Here is an 18047-nt window from a genome sequence, read left to right on the forward strand (position 1 = left end):
AAAATATAGTTCCGGTCTGCCACAACATTGTGTGTTAGCAGGGACTGTCTGCGGCGCGCTGGTGTGTCCCGGGCTTTAGAGCAGAGAGAGAGACAGGTCAAAGGTAAATATAAAAGTCAGAAACGGATATTGCCTTCCCTTTAAGTAGAGTGTCAGGGACAGCTTCCCTCGCTTACGGCCATACTAGCCTGAATACGCCCGATCTCGTCCGATCTTGGAAGCTAAGCAGGCTCGGGCCTGGTCAGTACTTGGATGGGAGACCGCCTGGGAATACCAGGTGCTGTAAGCTTTTGCACCTTTTACACACCAGAGGGCGACAAATCACGAGTTTTAACTTTGGATACACACAATTTCATCATTATTTCAGATTTTACTTCCCCAAATACACACACATACAATAGATGTTGTTCTCCAACGAAAACGGTCCTAAGTAACTAGGATACATTCGTAAATAAATTGAGCATCATGGGTAAAACGAACTAAAGTTGCCTCATCTTTTTCGTCAATAAGTGACACAATTACAGCAACACAAAACTGAACTCCACCGTACAAAGTTCAATGCTCACAAGGAACCTCATTCAACACACACGGTTCATTTCCCATTCATGCAAAGCACGAAAGTGTAAAACTTGGGAACATACTTGAGACTAAAGATTACATTCAATCTCATTCAAGGCACGAATGTGATTGAAACGGGATGAAATAACTGAAATTATGCCTGCCCTCGAACTGTGATGATGGACTACCCGACTCGCCAATAATATTGGGTTCTGGTGCACTGAAATACAAGAGCTGCTGGATTTGTGTGTTTTCTTACCCCCTCACTATAGTTTTTCAAATGTTTAAACAACTGCACTTATATTCAAGGTTTGTTTTTCTTCATGTATTTTACTGGTTTACATTTCTCTCAGCAGCCTGTTGAATGATTCTTCTGCTTTCAAAATAAAATTAAAACAGGATGAATGCCCACACCTGAAAATACAATATATGCAATATTATGCATCATAGTGATGCAACCTCCTTTCATACTGCATGTCAATTGACATCCTTACTTAAATGCACACCTTCTCAAGATTGCGCTTGACTGGCTTGGCAGGCACTCAGCTACAGCTGTTCTCTCAATACAATGTGTTCGTGTTGTAAAATATAGTTCCGGTCTGCCACAACATTGTGTGTTAGCAGGGACTGTCTGCGGCGCGCTGGTGTGTCCCGGGCTTTAGAGCAGAGAGAGAGACAGGTCAAAGGTAAATATAAAAGTCAGAAACGGATATTGCCTTCCCTTTAAGTAGAGTGTCAGGGACAGCTTCCCTCGCTTACGGCCATACTAGCCTGAATACGCCCGATCTCGTCCGATCTCGGAAGCTAAGCAGGCTCGGGCCTGGTCAGTACTTGGATGGGAGACCGCCTGGGAATACCAGGTGCTGCAAGCTTTTGCACCTTTTACACACCAGAGGGCGACAAATCACGAGTTTTAACTTTGGATACACACAATTTCATCATTATTTCAGATTTTACTTCCCCAAATACACACACATACAATAGATGTTGTTCTCCAACGAAAACGGTCCTAAGTAACTAGGATACATTCGTAAATAAATTGAGCATCATGGGTAAAACGAACTAAAGTTGCCTCATCTTTTTCGTCAATAAGTGACACAATTACAGCAACACAAAACTGAACTCCACCGTACAAAGTTCAATGCTCACAAGGAACCTCATTCAACACACACGGTTCATTTCCCATTCATGCAAAGCACGAAAGTGTAAAACTTGGGAACATACTTGAGACTAAAGATTACATTCAATCTCATTCAAGGCACGAATGTGAATGAAACGGGATGAAATAACTGAAATTATGCCTGCCCTCGAACTGTGATGATGGACTACCCGACTCGCCAATAATATTGGGTTCTGGTGCACTGAAATACAAGAGCTGCTGGATTTGTGTGTTTTCTTACCCCCTCACTATAGTTTTTCAAATGTTTAAACAACTGCACTTATATTCAAGGTTTGTTTTTCTTCATGTATTTTACTGGTTTACATTTCTCTCAGCAGCCTGTTGAATGATTCTTCTGCTTTCAAAATAAAATTAAAACAGGATGAATGCCCACACCTGAAAATACAATATATGCAATATTATGCATCATAGTGATGCAACCTCCTTTCATACTGCATGTCAATTGACATCCTTACTTAAATGCACACCTTCTCAAGATTGCGCTTGACTGGCTTGGCAGGCACTCAGCTACAGCTGTTCTCTCAATACAATGTGTTCGTGTTGTAAAATATAGTTCCGGTCTGCCACAACATTGTGTGTTAGCAGGGACTGTCTGCGGCGCGCTGGTGTGTCCCGGGCTTTAGAGCAGAGAGAGAGACAGGTCAAAGGTAAATATAAAAGTCAGAAACGGATATTGCCTTCCCTTTAAGTAGAGTGTCAGGGACAGCTTCCCTCGCTTACGGCCATACTAGCCTGAATAAGCCCGATCTCGTCCGATCTCGGAAGCTAAGCAGGCTCGGGCCTGGTCAGTACTTGGATGGGAGACCGCCTGGGAATACCAGGTGCTGTAAGCTTTTGCACCTTTTACACACCAGAGGGCGACAAATCACGAGTTTTAACTTTGGATACACACAATTTCATCATTATTTCAGATTTTACTTCCCCAAATACACACACATACAATAGATGTTGTTCTCCAACGAAAACGGTCCTAAGTAACTAGGATACATTCGTAAATAAATTGAGCATCATGGGTAAAACGAACTAAAGTTGCCTCATCTTTTTCGTCAATAAGTGACACAATTACAGCAACACAAAACTGAACTCCACCGTACAAAGTTCAATGCTCACAAGGAACCTCATTCAACACACACGGTTCATTTCCCATTCATGCAAAGCACGAAAGTGTAAAACTTGGGAACATACTTGAGACTAAAGATTACATTCAATCTCATTCAAGGCACGAATGTGATTGAAACGGGATGAAATAACTGAAATTATGCCTGCCCTCGAACTGTGATGATGGACTACCCGACTCGCCAATAATATTGGGTTCTGGTGCACTGAAATACAAGAGCTGCTGGATTTGTGTGTTTTCTTACCCCCTCACTATAGTTTTTCAAATGTTTAAACAACTGCACTTATATTCAAGGTTTGTTTTTCTTCATGTATTTTACTGGTTTACATTTCTCTCAGCAGCCTGTTGAATGATTCTTCTGCTTTCAAAATAAAATTAAAACAGGATGAATGCCCACACCTGAAAATACAATATATGCAATATTATGCATCATAGTGATGCAACCTCCTTTCATACTGCATGTCAATTGACATCCTTACTTAAATGCACACCTTCTCAAGATTGCGCTTGACTGGCTTGGCAGGCACTCAGCTACAGCTGTTCTCTCAATACAATGTGTTCGTGTTGTAAAATATAGTTCCGGTCTGCCACAACATTGTGTGTTAGCAGGGACTGTCTGCGGCGCGCTGGTGTGTCCCGGGCTTTAGAGCAGAGAGAGAGACAGGTCAAAGGTAAATATAAAAGTCAGAAACGGATATTGCCTTCCCTTTAAGTAGAGTGTCAGGGACAGCTTCCCTCGCTTACGGCCATACTAGCCTGAATACGCCCGATCTCGTCCGATCTCGGAAGCTAAGCAGGCTCGGGCCTGGTCAGTACTTGGATGGGAGACCGCCTGGGAATACCAGGTGCTGCAAGCTTTTGCACCTTTTACACACCAGAGGGCGACAAATCACGAGTTTTAACTTTGGATACACACAATTTCATCATTATTTCAGATTTTACTTCCCCAAATACACACACATACAATAGATGTTGTTCTCCAACGAAAACGGTCCTAAGTAACTAGGATACATTCGTAAATAAATTGAGCATCATGGGTAAAACGAACTAAAGTTGCCTCATCTTTTTCGTCAATAAGTGACACAATTACAGCAACACAAAACTGAACTCCACCGTACAAAGTTCAATGCTCACAAGGAACCTCATTCAACACACACGGTTCATTTCCCATTCATGCAAAGCACGAAAGTGTAAAACTTGGGAACATACTTGAGACTAAAGATTACATTCAATCTCATTCAAGGCACGAATGTGAATGAAACGGGATGAAATAACTGAAATTATGCCTGCCCTCGAACTGTGATGATGGACTACCCGACTCGCCAATAATATTGGGTTCTGGTGCACTGAAATACAAGAGCTGCTGGATTTGTGTGTTTTCTTACCTTCTCACTATAGTTTTTCAAATGTTTAAACAACTGCACTTATATTCAAGGTTTGTTTTTCTTCATGTATTTTACTGGTTTACATTTCTCTCAGCAGCCTGTTGAATGATTCTTCTGCTTTCAAAATAAAATTAAAACAGGATGAATGCCCACACCTGAAAATACAATATATGCAATATTATGCATCATAGTGATGCAACCTCCTTTCATACTGCATGTCAATTGACATCCTTACTTAAATGCACACCTTCTCAAGATTGCGCTTGACTGGCTTGGCAGGCACTCAGCTACAGCTGTTCTCTCAATACAATGTGTTCGTGTTGTAAAATATAGTTCCGGTCTGCCACAACATTGTGTGTTAGCAGGGACTGTCTGCGGCGCGCTGGTGTGTCCCGGGCTTTAGAGCAGAGAGAGAGACAGGTCAAAGGTAAATATAAAAGTCAGAAACGGATATTGCCTTCCCTTTAAGTAGAGTGTCAGGGACAGCTTCCCTCGCTTACGGCCATACTAGCCTGAATACGCCCGATCTCGTCTGATCTCGGAAGCTAAGCAGGCTCGGGCCTGGTCAGTACTTGGATGGGAGACCGCCTGGGAATACCAGGTGCTGTAAGCTTTTGCACCTTTTACACACCAGAGGGCGACAAATCACGAGTTTTAACTTTGGATACACTCAATTTCATCATTATTTCAGATTTTACTTCCCCAAATACACACACATACAATAGATGTTGTTCTCCAACGAAAACGGTCCTAAGTAACTAGGATACATTCGTAAATAAATTGAGCATCATGGGTAAAACGAACTAAAGTTGCCTCATCTTTCTCGTCAATAAGTGACACAATTACAGCAACACAAAACTGAACTCCACCGTACAAAGTTCAATGCTCACAAGGAACCTCATTCAACACACACGGTTCATTTCCCATTCATGCAAAGCACGAAAGTGTAAAACTTGGGAACATACTTGAGACTAAAGATTACATTCAATCTCATTCAAGGCACGAATGTGAATGAAACGGGATGAAATAACTGAAATTATGCCTGCCCTCGAACTGTGATGATGGACTACCCGACTCGCCAATAATATTGGGTTCTGGTGCACTGAAATACAAGAGCTGCTGGATTTGTGTGTTTTCTTACCCCCTCACTATAGTTTTTCAAATGTTTAAACAACTGCACTTATATTCAAGGTTTGTTTTTCTTCATGTATTTTACTGGTTTACATTTCTCTCAGCAGCCTGTTGAATGATTCTTCTGCTTTCAAAATAAAATTAAAACAGGATGAATGCCCACACCTGAAAATACAATATATGCAATATTATGCATCATAGTGATGCAACCTCCTTTCATACTGCATGTCAATTGACATCCTTACTTAAATGCACACCTTCTCAAGATTGCGCTTGACTGGCTTGGCAGGCACTCAGCTACAGCTGTTCTCTCAATACAATGTGTTCGTGTTGTAAAATATAGTTCCGGTCTGCCACAACATTGTGTGTTAGCAGGGACTGTCTGCGGCGCGCTGGTGTGTCCCGGGCTTTAGAGCAGAGAGAGAGACAGGTCAAAGGTAAATATAAAAGTCAGAAACGGATATTGCCTTCCCTTTAAGTAGAGTGTCAGGGACAGCTTCCCTCGCTTACGGCCATACTAGCCTGAATACGCCCGATCTCGTCCGATCTCGGAAGCTAAGCAGGCTCGGGCCTGGTCAGTACTTGGATGGGAGACTGCCTGGGAATACCAGGTGCTGTAAGCTTTTGCACCTTTTACACACCAGAGGGCGACAAATCACGAGTTTTAACTTTGGATACACACAATTTCATCATTATTTCAGATTTTACTTCCCCAAATACACACACATACAATAGATGTTGTTCTCCAACGAAAACGGTCCTAAGTAACTAGGATACATTCGTAAATAAATTGAGCATCATGGGTAAAACGAACTAAAGTTGCCTCATCTTTTTCGTCAATAAGTGACACAATTACAGCAACACAAAACTGAACTCCACCGTACAAAGTTCAATGCTCACAAGGAACCTCATTCAACACACACGGTTCATTTCCCATTCATGCAAAGCACGAAAGTGTAAAACTTGGGAACATACTTGAGACTAAAGATTACATTCAATCTCATTCAAGGCACGAATGTGAATGAAACGGGATGAAATAACTGAAATTATGCCTGCCCTCGAACTGTGATGATGGACTACCCGACTCGCCAATAATATTGGGTTCTGGTGCACTGAAATACAAGAGCTGCTGGATTTGTGTGTTTTCTTACCCCCTCACTATAGTTTTTCAAATGTTTAAACAACTGCACTTATATTCAAGGTTTGTTTTTCTTCATGTATTTTACTGGTTTACATTTCTCTCAGCAGCCTGTTGAATGATTCTTCTGCTTTCAAAATAAAATTAAAACAGGATGAATGCCCACACCTGAAAATACAATATATGCAATATTATGCATCATAGTGATGCAACCTCCTTTCATACTGCATGTCAATTGACATCCTTACTTAAATGCACACCTTCTCAAGATTGCGCTTGACTGGCTTGGCAGGCACTCAGCTACAGCTGTTCTCTCAATACAATGTGTTCGTGTTGTAAAATATAGTTCCGGTCTGCCACAACATTGTGTGTTAGCAGGGACTGTCTGCGGCGCGCTGGTGTGTCCCGGGCTTTAGAGCAGAGAGAGAGACAGGTCAAAGGTAAATATAAAAGTCAGAAACGGATATTGCCTTCCCTTTAAGTAGAGTGTCAGGGACAGCTTCCCTCGCTTACGGCCATACTAGCCTGAATACGCCCGATCTCGTCCGATCTCGGAAGCTAAGCAGGCTCGGGCCTGGTCAGTACTTGGATGGGAGACCGCCTGGGAATACCAGGTGCTGTAAGCTTTTGCACCTTTTACACACCAGAGGGCGACAAATCACGAGTTTTAACTTTGGATACACACAATTTCATCATTATTTCAGATTTTACTTCCCCAAATACACACACATACAATAGATGTTGTTCTCCAACGAAAACGGTCCTAAGTAACTAGGATACATTCGTAAATAAATTGAGCATCATGGGTAAAACGAACTAAAGTTGCCTCATCTTTTTCGTCAATAAGTGACACAATTACAGCAACACAAAACTGAACTCCACCGTACAAAGTTCAATGCTCACAAGGAACCTCATTCAACACACACGGTTCATTTCCCATTCATGCAAAGCACGAAAGTGTAAAACTTGGGAACATACTTGAGACTAAAGATTACATTCAATCTCATTCAAGGCACGAATGTGAATGAAACGGGATGAAATAACTGAAATTATGCCTGCCCTCGAACTGTGATGATGGACTACCCGACTCGCCAATAATATTGGGTTCTGGTGCACTGAAATACAAGAGCTGCTGGATTTGTGTGTTTTCTTACCCCCTCACTATAGTTTTTCAAATGTTTAAACAACTGCACTTATATTCAAGGTTTGTTTTTCTTCATGTATTTTACTGGTTTACATTTCTCTCAGCAGCCTGTTGAATGATTCTTCTGCTTTCAAAATAAAATTAAAACAGGATGAATGCCCACACCTGAAAATACAATATATGCAATATTATGCATCATAGTGATGCAACCTCCTTTCATACTGCATGTCAATTGACATCCTTACTTAAATGCACACCTTCTCAAGATTGCGCTTGACTGGCTTGGCAGGCACTCAGCTACAGCTGTTCTCTCAATACAATGTGTTCGTGTTGTAAAATATAGTTCCGGTCTGCCACAACATTGTGTGTTAGCAGGGACTGTCTGCGGCGCGCTGGTGTGTCCCGGGCTTTAGAGCAGAGAGAGAGACAGGTCAAAGGTAAATATAAAAGTCAGAAACGGATATTGCCTTCCCTTTAAGTAGAGTGTCAGGGACAGCATCCCTCGCTTACGGCCATACTAGCCTGAATACGCCCGATCTCGTCCGATCTCGGAAGCTAAGCAGGCTCGGGCCTGGTCAGTACTTGGATGGGAGACCGCCTGGGAATACCAGGTGCTGTAAGCTTTTGCACCTTTTACACACCAGAGGGCGACAAATCACGAGTTTTAACTTTGGATACACACAATTTCATCATTATTTCAGATTTTACTTCCCCAAATACACACACATACAATAGATGTTGTTCTCCAACGAAAACGGTCCTAAGTAACTAGGATACATTCGTAAATAAATTGAGCATCATGGGTAAAACGAACTAAAGTTGCCTCATCTTTTTCGTCAATAAGTGACACAATTACAGCAACACAAAACTGAACTCCACCGTACAAAGTTCAATGCTCACAAGGAACCTCATTCAACACACACGGTTCATTTCCCATTCATGCAAAGCACGAAAGTGTAAAACTTGGGAACATACTTGAGACTAAAGATTACATTCAATCTCATTCAAGGCACGAATGTGAATGAAACGGGATGAAATAACTGAAATTATGCCTGCCCTCGAACTGTGATGATGGACTACCCGACTCGCCAATAATATTGGGTTCTGGTGCACTGAAATACAAGAGCTGCTGGATTTGTGTGTTTTCTTACCCCCTCACTATAGTTTTTCAAATGTTTAAACAACTGCACTTATATTCAAGGTTTGTTTTTCTTCATGTATTTTACTGGTTTACATTTCTCTCAGCAGCCTGTTGAATGATTCTTCTGCTTTCAAAATAAAATTAAAACAGGATGAATGCCCACACCTGAAAATACAATATATGCAATATGTATCCATCATAGTGACCTGTGTCTTTAAGCATCATGACTTAACAACCTCCTTTCATACTGCATGTCAATTGACATCCTTACTTAAATGCACACCTTCTCAAGATTGCGCTTGACTGGCTTGGCAGGCACTCAGCTACAGCTGTTCTCTCAATACAATGTGTTCGTGTTGTAAAATATAGTTCCGGTCTGCCACAACATTGTGTGTTAGCAGGGACTGTCTGCGGCGCGCTGCTGTGTCCCGGGCTTTAGAGCAGAGAGAGAGACAGGTCAAAGGTAAATATAAAAGTCAGAAACGGATATTGCCTTCCCTTTAAGTAGAGTGTCAGGGACAGCTTCCCTCGCTTACGGCCATACTAGCCTGAATACGCCCGATCTCGTCCGATCTCGGAAGCTAAGCAGGCTCGGGCCTGGTCAGTACTTGGATGGGAGACCGCCTGGGAATACCAGGTGCTGTAAGCTTTTGCACCTTTTACACACCAGAGGGCGACAAATCACGAGTTTTAACTTTGGATACACACAATTTCATCATTATTTCAGATTTTACTTCCCCAAATACACACACATACAATAGATGTTGTTCTCCAACGAAAACGGTCCTAAGTAACTAGGATACATTCGTAAATAAATTGAGCATCATGGGTAAAACGAACTAAAGTTGCCTCATCTTTTTCGTCAATAAGTGACACAATTACAGCAACACAAAACTGAACTCCACCGTACAAAGTTCAATGCTCACAAGGAACCTCATTCAACACACACGGTTCATTTCCCATTCATGCAAAGCACGAAAGTGTAAAACTTGGGAACATACTTGAGACTAAAGATTACATTCAATCTCATTCAAGGCACGAATGTGAATGAAACGGGATGAAATAACTGAAATTATGCCTGCCCTCGAACTGTGATGATGGACTACCCGACTCGCCAATAATATTGGGTTCTGGTGCACTGAAATACAAGAGCTGCTGGATTTGTGTGTTTTCGTACCCCCTCACTATAGTTTTTCAAATGTTTAAACAACTGCACTTATATTCAAGGTTTGTTTTTCTTCATGTATTTTACTGGTTTACATTTCTCTCAGCAGCCTGTTGAATGATTCTTCTGCTTTCAAAATAAAATTAAAACAGGATGAATGCCCACACCTGAAAATACAATATATGCAATATTATGCATCATAGTGATGCAACCTCCTTTCATACTGCATGTCAATTGACATCCTTACTTAAATGCACACCTTCTCAAGATTGCGCTTGACTGGCTTGGCAGGCACTCAGCTACAGCTGTTCTCTCAATACAATGTGTTCGTGTTGTAAAATATAGTTCCGGTCTGCCACAACATTGTGTGTTAGCAGGGACTGTCTGCGGCGCGCTGGTGTGTCCCGGGCTTTAGAGCAGAGAGAGAGACAGGTCAAAGGTAAATATAAAAGTCAGAAACGGATATTGCCTTCCCTTTAAGTAGAGTGTCAGGGACAGCATCCCTCGCTTACGGCCATACTAGCCTGAATAAGCCCGATCTCGTCCGATCTCGGAAGCTAAGCAGGCTCGGGCCTGGTCAGTACTTGGATGGGAGACCGCCTGGGAATACCAGGTGCTGTAAGCTTTTGCACCTTTTACACACCAGAGGGCGACAAATCACGAGTTTTAACTTTGGATACACACAATTTCATCATTATTTCAGATTTTACTTCCCCAAATACACACACATACAATAGATGTTGTTCTCCAACGAAAACGGTCCTAAGTAACTAGGATACATTCGTAAATAAATTGAGCATCATGGGTAAAACGAACTAAAGTTGCCTCATCTTTTTCGTCAATAAGTGACACAATTACAGCAACACAAAACTGAACTCCACCGTACAAAGTTCAATGCTCACAAGGAACCTCATTCAACACACACGGTTCATTTCCCATTCATGCAAAGCACGAAAGTGTAAAACTTGGGAACATACTTGAGACTAAAGATTACATTCAATCTCATTCAAGGCACGAATGTGATTGAAACGGGATGAAATAACTGAAATTATGCCTGCCCTCGAACTGTGATGATGGACTACCCGACTCGCCAATAATATTGGGTTCTGGTGCACTGAAATACAAGAGCTGCTGGATTTGTGTGTTTTCTTACCCCCTCACTATAGTTTTTCAAATGTTTAAACAACTGCACTTATATTCAAGGTTTGTTTTTCTTCATGTATTTTACTGGTTTACATTTCTCTCAGCAGCCTGTTGAATGATTCTTCTGCTTTCAAAATAAAATTAAAACAGGATGAATGCCCACACCTGAAAATACAATATATGCAATATTATGCATCATAGTGATGCAACCTCCTTTCATACTGCATGTCAATTGACATCCTTACTTAAATGCACACCTTCTCAAGATTGCGCTTGACTGGCTTGGCAGGCACTCAGCTACAGCTGTTCTCTCAATACAATGTGTTCGTGTTGTAAAATATAGTTCCGGTCTGCCACAACATTGTGTGTTAGCAGGGACTGTCTGCGGCGCGCTGGTGTGTCCCGGGCTTTAGAGCAGAGAGAGAGACAGGTCAAAGGTAAATATAAAAGTCAGAAACGGATATTGCCTTCCCTTTAAGTAGAGTGTCAGGGACAGCTTCCCTCGCTTACGGCCATACTAGCCTGAATACGCCCGATCTCGTCCGATCTCGGAAGCTAAGCAGGCTCGGGCCTGGTCAGTACTTGGATGGGAGACCCCCTGGGAATACCAGGTGCTGTAAGCTTTTGCACCTTTTACACACCAGAGGGCGACAAATCACGAGTTTTAACTTTGGATACACACAATTTCATCATTATTTCAGATTTTACTTCCCCAAATACACACACATACAATAGATGTTGTTCTCCAACGAAAACGGTCCTAAGTAACTAGGATACATTCGTAAATAAATTGAGCATCATGGGTAAAACGAACTAAAGTTGCCTCATCTTTTTCGTCAATAAGTGACACAATTACAGCAACACAAAACTGAACTCCACCGTACAAAGTTCAATGCTCACAAGGAACCTCATTCAACACACACGGTTCATTTCCCATTCATGCAAAGCACGAAAGTGTAAAACTTGGGAACATACTTGAGACTAAAGATTACATTCAATCTCATTCAAGGCACGAATGTGAATGAAACAGGATGAAATAACTGAAATTATGCCTGCCCTCGAACTGTGATGATGGACTACCCGACTCGCCAATAATATTGGGTTCTGGTGCACTGAAATACAAGAGCTGCTGGATTTGTGTGTTTTCTTACCCCCTCACTATAGTTTTTCAAATGTTTAAACAACTGCACTTATATTCAAGGTTTGTTTTTCTTCATGTATTTTACTGGTTTACATTTCTCTCAGCAGCCTGTTGAATGATTCTTCTGCTTTCAAAATAAAATTAAAACAGGATGAATGCCCACACCTGAAAATACAATATATGCAATATTATGCATCATAGTGATGCAACCTCCTTTCATACTGCATGTCAATTGACATCCTTACTTAAATGCACACCTTCTCAAGATTGCGCTTGACTGGCTTGGCAGGCACTCAGCTACAGCTGTTCTCTCAATACAATGTGTTCGTGTTGTAAAATATAGTTCCGGTCTGCCACAACATTGTGTGTTAGCAGGGACTGTCTGCGGCGCGCTGGTGTGTCCCGGGCTTTAGAGCAGAGAGAGAGACAGGTCAAAGGTAAATATAAAAGTCAGAAACGGATATTGCCTTCCCTTTAAGTAGAGTGTCAGGGACAGCTTCCCTCGCTTACGGCCATACTAGCCTGAATACGCCCGATCTCGTCCGATCTCGGAAGCTAAGCAGGCTCGGGCCTGGTCAGTACTTGGATGGGAGACCGCCTGGGAATACCAGGTGCTGTAAGCTTTTGCACCTTTTACACACCAGAGGGCGACAAATCACGAGTTTTAACTTTGGATACACACAATTTCATCATTATTTCAGATTTTACTTCCCCAAATACACACACATACAATAGATGTTGTTCTCCAACGAAAACGGTCCTAAGTAACTAGGATACATTCGTAAATAAATTGAGCATCATGGGTAAAACGAACTAAAGTTGCCTCATCTTTTTCGTCAATAAGTGACACAATTACAGCAACACAAAACTGAACTCCACCGTACAAAGTTCAATGCTCACAAGGAACCTCATTCAACACACACGGTTCATTTCCCATTCATGCAAAGCACGAAAGTGTAAAACTTGGGAACATACTTGAGACTAAAGATTACATTCAATCTCATTCAAGGCACGAATGTGATTGAAACGGGATGAAATAACTGAAATTATGCCTGCCCTCGAACTGTGATGATGGACTACCCGACTCGCCAATAATATTGGGTTCTGGTGCACTGAAATACAAGAGCTGCTGGATTTGTGTGTTTTCTTACCCCCTCACTATAGTTTTTCAAATGTTTAAACAACTGCACTTATATTCAAGGTTTGTTTTTCTTCATGTATTTTACTGGTTTACATTTCTCTCAGCAGCCTGTTGAATGATTCTTCTGCTTTCAAAATAAAATTAAAACAGGATGAATGCCCACACCTGAAAATACAATATATGCAATATTATGCATCATAGTGATGCAACCTCCTTTCATACTGCATGTCAATTGACATCCTTACTTAAATGCACACCTTCTCAAGATTGCGCTTGACTGGCTTGGCAGGCACTCAGCTACAGCTGTTCTCTCAATACAATGTGTTCGTGTTGTAAAATATAGTTCCGGTCTGCCACAACATTGTGTGTTAGCAGGGACTGTCTGCGGCGCGCTGGTGTGTCCCGGGCTTTAGAGCAGAGAGAGAGACAGGTCAAAGGTAAATATAAAAGTCAGAAACGGATATTGCCTTCCCTTTAAGTAGAGTGTCAGGGACAGCTTCCCTCGCTTACGGCCATACTAGCCTGAATACGCCCGATCTCGTCCGATCTCGGAAGCTAAGCAGGCTCGGGCCTGGTCAGTACTTGGATGGGAGACCGCCTGGGAATACCAGGTGCTGCAAGCTTTTGCACCTTTTACACACCAGAGGGCGACAAATCACGAGTTTTAACTTTGGATACACACAATTTCATCATTATTTCAGATTTTACTTCCCCAAATACACACACATACAATAGATGTTGTTCTCCAACGAAAACGGTCCTAAGTAACTAGGATACATTCGTAAATAAATTGAGCATCATGGGTAAAACGAACTAAAGTTGCCTCATCTTTTTCGTCAATAAGTGACACAATTACAGCAACACAAAACTGAACTCCACCGTACAAAGTTCAATGCTCACAAGGAACCTCATTCAACACACACGGTTCATTTCCCATTCATGCAAAGCACGAAAGTGTAAAACTTGGGAACATACTTGAGACTAAAGATTACATTCAATCTCATTCAAGGCACGAATGTGAATGAAACGGGATGAAATAACTGAAATTATGCCTGCCCTCGAACTGTGATGATGGACTACCCGACTCGCCAATAATATTGGGTTCTGGTGCACTGAAATACAAGAGCTGCTGGATTTGTGTGTTTTCTTACCCCCTCACTATAGTTTTTCAAATGTTTAAACAACTGCACTTATATTCAAGGTTTGTTTTTCTTCATGTATTTTACTGGTTTACATTTCTCTCAGCAGCCTGTTGAATGATTCTTCTGCTTTCAAAATAAAATTAAAACAGGATGAATGCCCACACCTGAAAATACAATATATGCAATATTATGCATCATAGTGATGCAACCTCCTTTCATACTGCATGTCAATTGACATCCTTACTTAAATGCACACCTTCTCAAGATTGCGCTTGACTGGCTTGGCAGGCACTCAGCTACAGCTGTTCTCTCAATACAATGTGTTCGTGTTGTAAAATATAGTTCCGGTCTGCCACAACATTGTGTGTTAGCAGGGACTGTCTGCGGCGCGCTGGTGTGTCCCGGGCTTTAGAGCAGAGAGAGAGACAGGTCAAAGGTAAATATAAAAGTCAGAAACGGATATTGCCTTCCCTTTAAGTAGAGTGTCAGGGACAGCTTCCCTCGCTTACGGCCATACTAGCCTGAATAAGCCCGATCTCGTCCGATCTCGGAAGCTAAGCAGGCTCGGGCCTGGTCAGTACTTGGATGGGAGACCGCCTGGGAATACCAGGTGCTGTAAGCTTTTGCACCTTTTACACACCAGAGGGCGACAAATCACGAGTTTTAACTTTGGATACACACAATTTCATCATTATTTCAGATTTTACTTCCCCAAATACACACACATACAATAGATGTTGTTCTCCAACGAAAACGGTCCTAAGTAACTAGGATACATTCGTAAATAAATTGAGCATCATGGGTAAAACGAACTAAAGTTGCCTCATCTTTTTCGTCAATAAGTGACACAATTACAGCAACACAAAACTGAACTCCACCGTACAAAGTTCAATGCTCACAAGGAACCTCATTCAACACACACGGTTCATTTCCCATTCATGCAAAGCACGAAAGTGTAAAACTTGGGAACATACTTGAGACTAAAGATTACATTCAATCTCATTCAAGGCACGAATGTGATTGAAACGGGATGAAATAACTGAAATTATGCCTGCCCTCGAACTGTGATGATGGACTACCCGACTCGCCAATAATATTGGGTTCTGGTGCACTGAAATACAAGAGCTGCTGGATTTGTGTGTTTTCTTACCCCCTCACTATAGTTTTTCAAATGTTTAAACAACTGCACTTATATTCAAGGTTTGTTTTTCTTCATGTATTTTACTGGTTTACATTTCTCTCAGCAGCCTGTTGAATGATTCTTCTGCTTTCAAAATAAAATTAAAACAGGATGAATGCCCACACCTGAAAATACAATATATGCAATATTATGCATCATAGTGATGCAACCTCCTTTCATACTGCATGTCAATTGACATCCTTACTTAAATGCACACCTTCTCAAGATTGCGCTTGACTGGCTTGGCAGGCACTCAGCTACAGCTGTTCTCTCAATACAATGTGTTCGTGTTGTAAAATATAGTTCCGGTCTGCCACAACATTGTGTGTTAGCAGGGACTGTCTGCGGCGCGCTGGTGTGTCCCGGGCTTTAGAGCAGAGAGAGAGACAGGTCAAAGGTAAATATAAAAGTCAGAAACGGATATTGCCTTCCCTTTAAGTAGAGTGTCAGGGACAGCTTCCCTCGCTTACGGCCATACTAGCCTGAATACGCCCGATCTCGTCCGATCTCGGAAGCTAAGCAGGCTCGGGCCTGGTCAGTACTTGGATGGGAGACCGCCTGGGAATACCAGGTGCTGCAAGCTTTTGCACCTTTTACACACCAGAGGGCGACAAATCACGAGTTTTAACTTTGGATACACACAATTTCATCATTATTTCAGATTTTACTTCCCCAAATACACACACATACAATAGATGTTGTTCTCCAACGAAAACGGTCCTAAGTAACTAGGATACATTCGTAAATAAATTGAGCATCATGGGTAAAACGAACTAAAGTTGCCTCATCTTTTTCGTCAATAAGTGACACAATTACAGCAACACAAAACTGAACTCCACCGTACAAAGTTCAATGCTCACAAGGAACCTCATTCAACACACACGGTTCATTTCCCATTCATGCAAAGCACGAAAGTGTAAAACTTGGGAACATACTTGAGACTAAAGATTACATTCAATCTCATTCAAGGCACGAATGTGAATGAAACGGGATGAAATAACTGAAATTATGCCTGCCCTCGAACTGTGATGATGGACTACCCGACTCGCCAATAATATTGGGTTCTGGTGCACTGAAATACAAGAGCTGCTGGATTTGTGTGTTTTCTTACCTTCTCACTATAGTTTTTCAAATGTTTAAACAACTGCACTTATATTCAAGGTTTGTTTTTCTTCATGTATTTTACTGGTTTACATTTCTCTCAGCAGCCTGTTGAATGATTCTTCTGCTTTCAAAATAAAATTAAAACAGGATGAATGCCCACACCTGAAAATACAATATATGCAATATTATGCATCATAGTGATGCAACCTCCTTTCATACTGCATGTCAATTGACATCCTTACTTAAATGCACACCTTCTCAAGATTGCGCTTGACTGGCTTGGCAGGCACTCAGCTACAGCTGTTCTCTCAATACAATGTGTTCGTGTTGTAAAATATAGTTCCGGTCTGCCACAACATTGTGTGTTAGCAGGGACTGTCTGCGGCGCGCTGGTGTGTCCCGGGCTTTAGAGCAGAGAGAGAGACAGGTCAAAGGTAAATATAAAAGTCAGAAACGGATATTGCCTTCCCTTTAAGTAGAGTGTCAGGGACAGCTTCCCTCGCTTACGGCCATACTAGCCTGAATACGCCCGATCTCGTCTGATCTCGGAAGCTAAGCAGGCTCGGGCCTGGTCAGTACTTGGATGGGAGACCGCCTGGGAATACCAGGTGCTGTAAGCTTTTGCACCTTTTACACACCAGAGGGCGACAAATCACGAGTTTTAACTTTGGATACACTCAATTTCATCATTATTTCAGATTTTACTTCCCCAAATACACACACATACAATAGATGTTGTTCTCCAACGAAAACGGTCCTAAGTAACTAGGATACATTCGTAAATAAATTGAGCATCATGGGTAAAACGAACTAAAGTTGCCTCATCTTTTTCGTCAATAAGTGACACAATTACAGCAACACAAAACTGAACTCCACCGTACAAAGTTCAATGCTCACAAGGAACCTCATTCAACACACACGGTTCATTTCCCATTCATGCAAAGCACGAAAGTGTAAAACTTGGGAACATACTTGAGACTAAAGATTACATTCAATCTCATTCAAGGCACGAATGTGAATGAAACGGGATGAAATAACTGAAATTATGCCTGCCCTCGAACTGTGATGATGGACTACCCGACTCGCCAATAATATTGGGTTCTGGTGCACTGAAATACAAGAGCTGCTGGATTTGTGTGTTTTCTTACCCCCTCACTATAGTTTTTCAAATGTTTAAACAACTGCACTTATATTCAAGGTTTGTTTTTCTTCATGTATTTTACTGGTTTACATTTCT

General features: G+C 41.7%; 16 non-coding genes across 16 annotated transcripts; all 16 read left to right on the forward strand.

The window, feature by feature from the left end:
- Positions 1-170: 170 nt before the first annotated feature.
- LOC136756503 (5S ribosomal RNA) lies at positions 171-289 on the forward strand. Its single transcript, XR_010818583.1, has one exon. It is a non-coding gene; the product is annotated as a 5S ribosomal RNA (ribosomal RNA).
- A 1022-nt stretch (positions 290-1311) lies between these two features.
- On the forward strand, positions 1312-1430 carry LOC136756601 (5S ribosomal RNA). Its single transcript, XR_010818674.1, has one exon. It is a non-coding gene; the product is annotated as a 5S ribosomal RNA (ribosomal RNA).
- Positions 1431-2452: 1022 nt separating this feature from the next.
- LOC136756664 (5S ribosomal RNA) lies at positions 2453-2571 on the forward strand. The gene has a single exon (XR_010818732.1). It is a non-coding gene; the product is annotated as a 5S ribosomal RNA (ribosomal RNA).
- Positions 2572-3593: 1022 nt separating this feature from the next.
- LOC136756603 (5S ribosomal RNA) lies at positions 3594-3712 on the forward strand. Its single transcript, XR_010818676.1, has one exon. It is a non-coding gene; the product is annotated as a 5S ribosomal RNA (ribosomal RNA).
- A 1022-nt stretch (positions 3713-4734) lies between these two features.
- LOC136755922 (5S ribosomal RNA) lies at positions 4735-4853 on the forward strand. Its single transcript, XR_010818030.1, has one exon. It is a non-coding gene; the product is annotated as a 5S ribosomal RNA (ribosomal RNA).
- A 1022-nt stretch (positions 4854-5875) lies between these two features.
- On the forward strand, positions 5876-5994 carry LOC136756442 (5S ribosomal RNA). Its single transcript, XR_010818526.1, has one exon. It is a non-coding gene; the product is annotated as a 5S ribosomal RNA (ribosomal RNA).
- Positions 5995-7016: 1022 nt separating this feature from the next.
- On the forward strand, positions 7017-7135 carry LOC136755710 (5S ribosomal RNA). The gene has a single exon (XR_010817824.1). It is a non-coding gene; the product is annotated as a 5S ribosomal RNA (ribosomal RNA).
- A 1022-nt stretch (positions 7136-8157) lies between these two features.
- Positions 8158-8276, forward strand: LOC136755712 (5S ribosomal RNA). Its single transcript, XR_010817826.1, has one exon. It is a non-coding gene; the product is annotated as a 5S ribosomal RNA (ribosomal RNA).
- A 1048-nt stretch (positions 8277-9324) lies between these two features.
- Positions 9325-9443, forward strand: LOC136755713 (5S ribosomal RNA). The gene has a single exon (XR_010817827.1). It is a non-coding gene; the product is annotated as a 5S ribosomal RNA (ribosomal RNA).
- A 1022-nt stretch (positions 9444-10465) lies between these two features.
- LOC136756665 (5S ribosomal RNA) lies at positions 10466-10584 on the forward strand. The gene has a single exon (XR_010818733.1). It is a non-coding gene; the product is annotated as a 5S ribosomal RNA (ribosomal RNA).
- A 1022-nt stretch (positions 10585-11606) lies between these two features.
- On the forward strand, positions 11607-11725 carry LOC136755842 (5S ribosomal RNA). Its single transcript, XR_010817952.1, has one exon. It is a non-coding gene; the product is annotated as a 5S ribosomal RNA (ribosomal RNA).
- Positions 11726-12747: 1022 nt separating this feature from the next.
- LOC136755714 (5S ribosomal RNA) lies at positions 12748-12866 on the forward strand. The gene has a single exon (XR_010817828.1). It is a non-coding gene; the product is annotated as a 5S ribosomal RNA (ribosomal RNA).
- Positions 12867-13888: 1022 nt separating this feature from the next.
- LOC136756604 (5S ribosomal RNA) lies at positions 13889-14007 on the forward strand. The gene has a single exon (XR_010818677.1). It is a non-coding gene; the product is annotated as a 5S ribosomal RNA (ribosomal RNA).
- A 1022-nt stretch (positions 14008-15029) lies between these two features.
- On the forward strand, positions 15030-15148 carry LOC136756667 (5S ribosomal RNA). The gene has a single exon (XR_010818734.1). It is a non-coding gene; the product is annotated as a 5S ribosomal RNA (ribosomal RNA).
- Positions 15149-16170: 1022 nt separating this feature from the next.
- Positions 16171-16289, forward strand: LOC136756605 (5S ribosomal RNA). Its single transcript, XR_010818678.1, has one exon. It is a non-coding gene; the product is annotated as a 5S ribosomal RNA (ribosomal RNA).
- A 1022-nt stretch (positions 16290-17311) lies between these two features.
- Positions 17312-17430, forward strand: LOC136755923 (5S ribosomal RNA). The gene has a single exon (XR_010818031.1). It is a non-coding gene; the product is annotated as a 5S ribosomal RNA (ribosomal RNA).
- Positions 17431-18047: the final 617 nt, after the last annotated feature.

Source organism: Amia ocellicauda, chromosome 8 (genome assembly GCF_036373705.1).
Source record: "Amia ocellicauda isolate fAmiCal2 chromosome 8, fAmiCal2.hap1, whole genome shotgun sequence".
Classification (NCBI taxonomy): domain Eukaryota; kingdom Metazoa; phylum Chordata; class Actinopteri; order Amiiformes; family Amiidae; genus Amia; species Amia ocellicauda.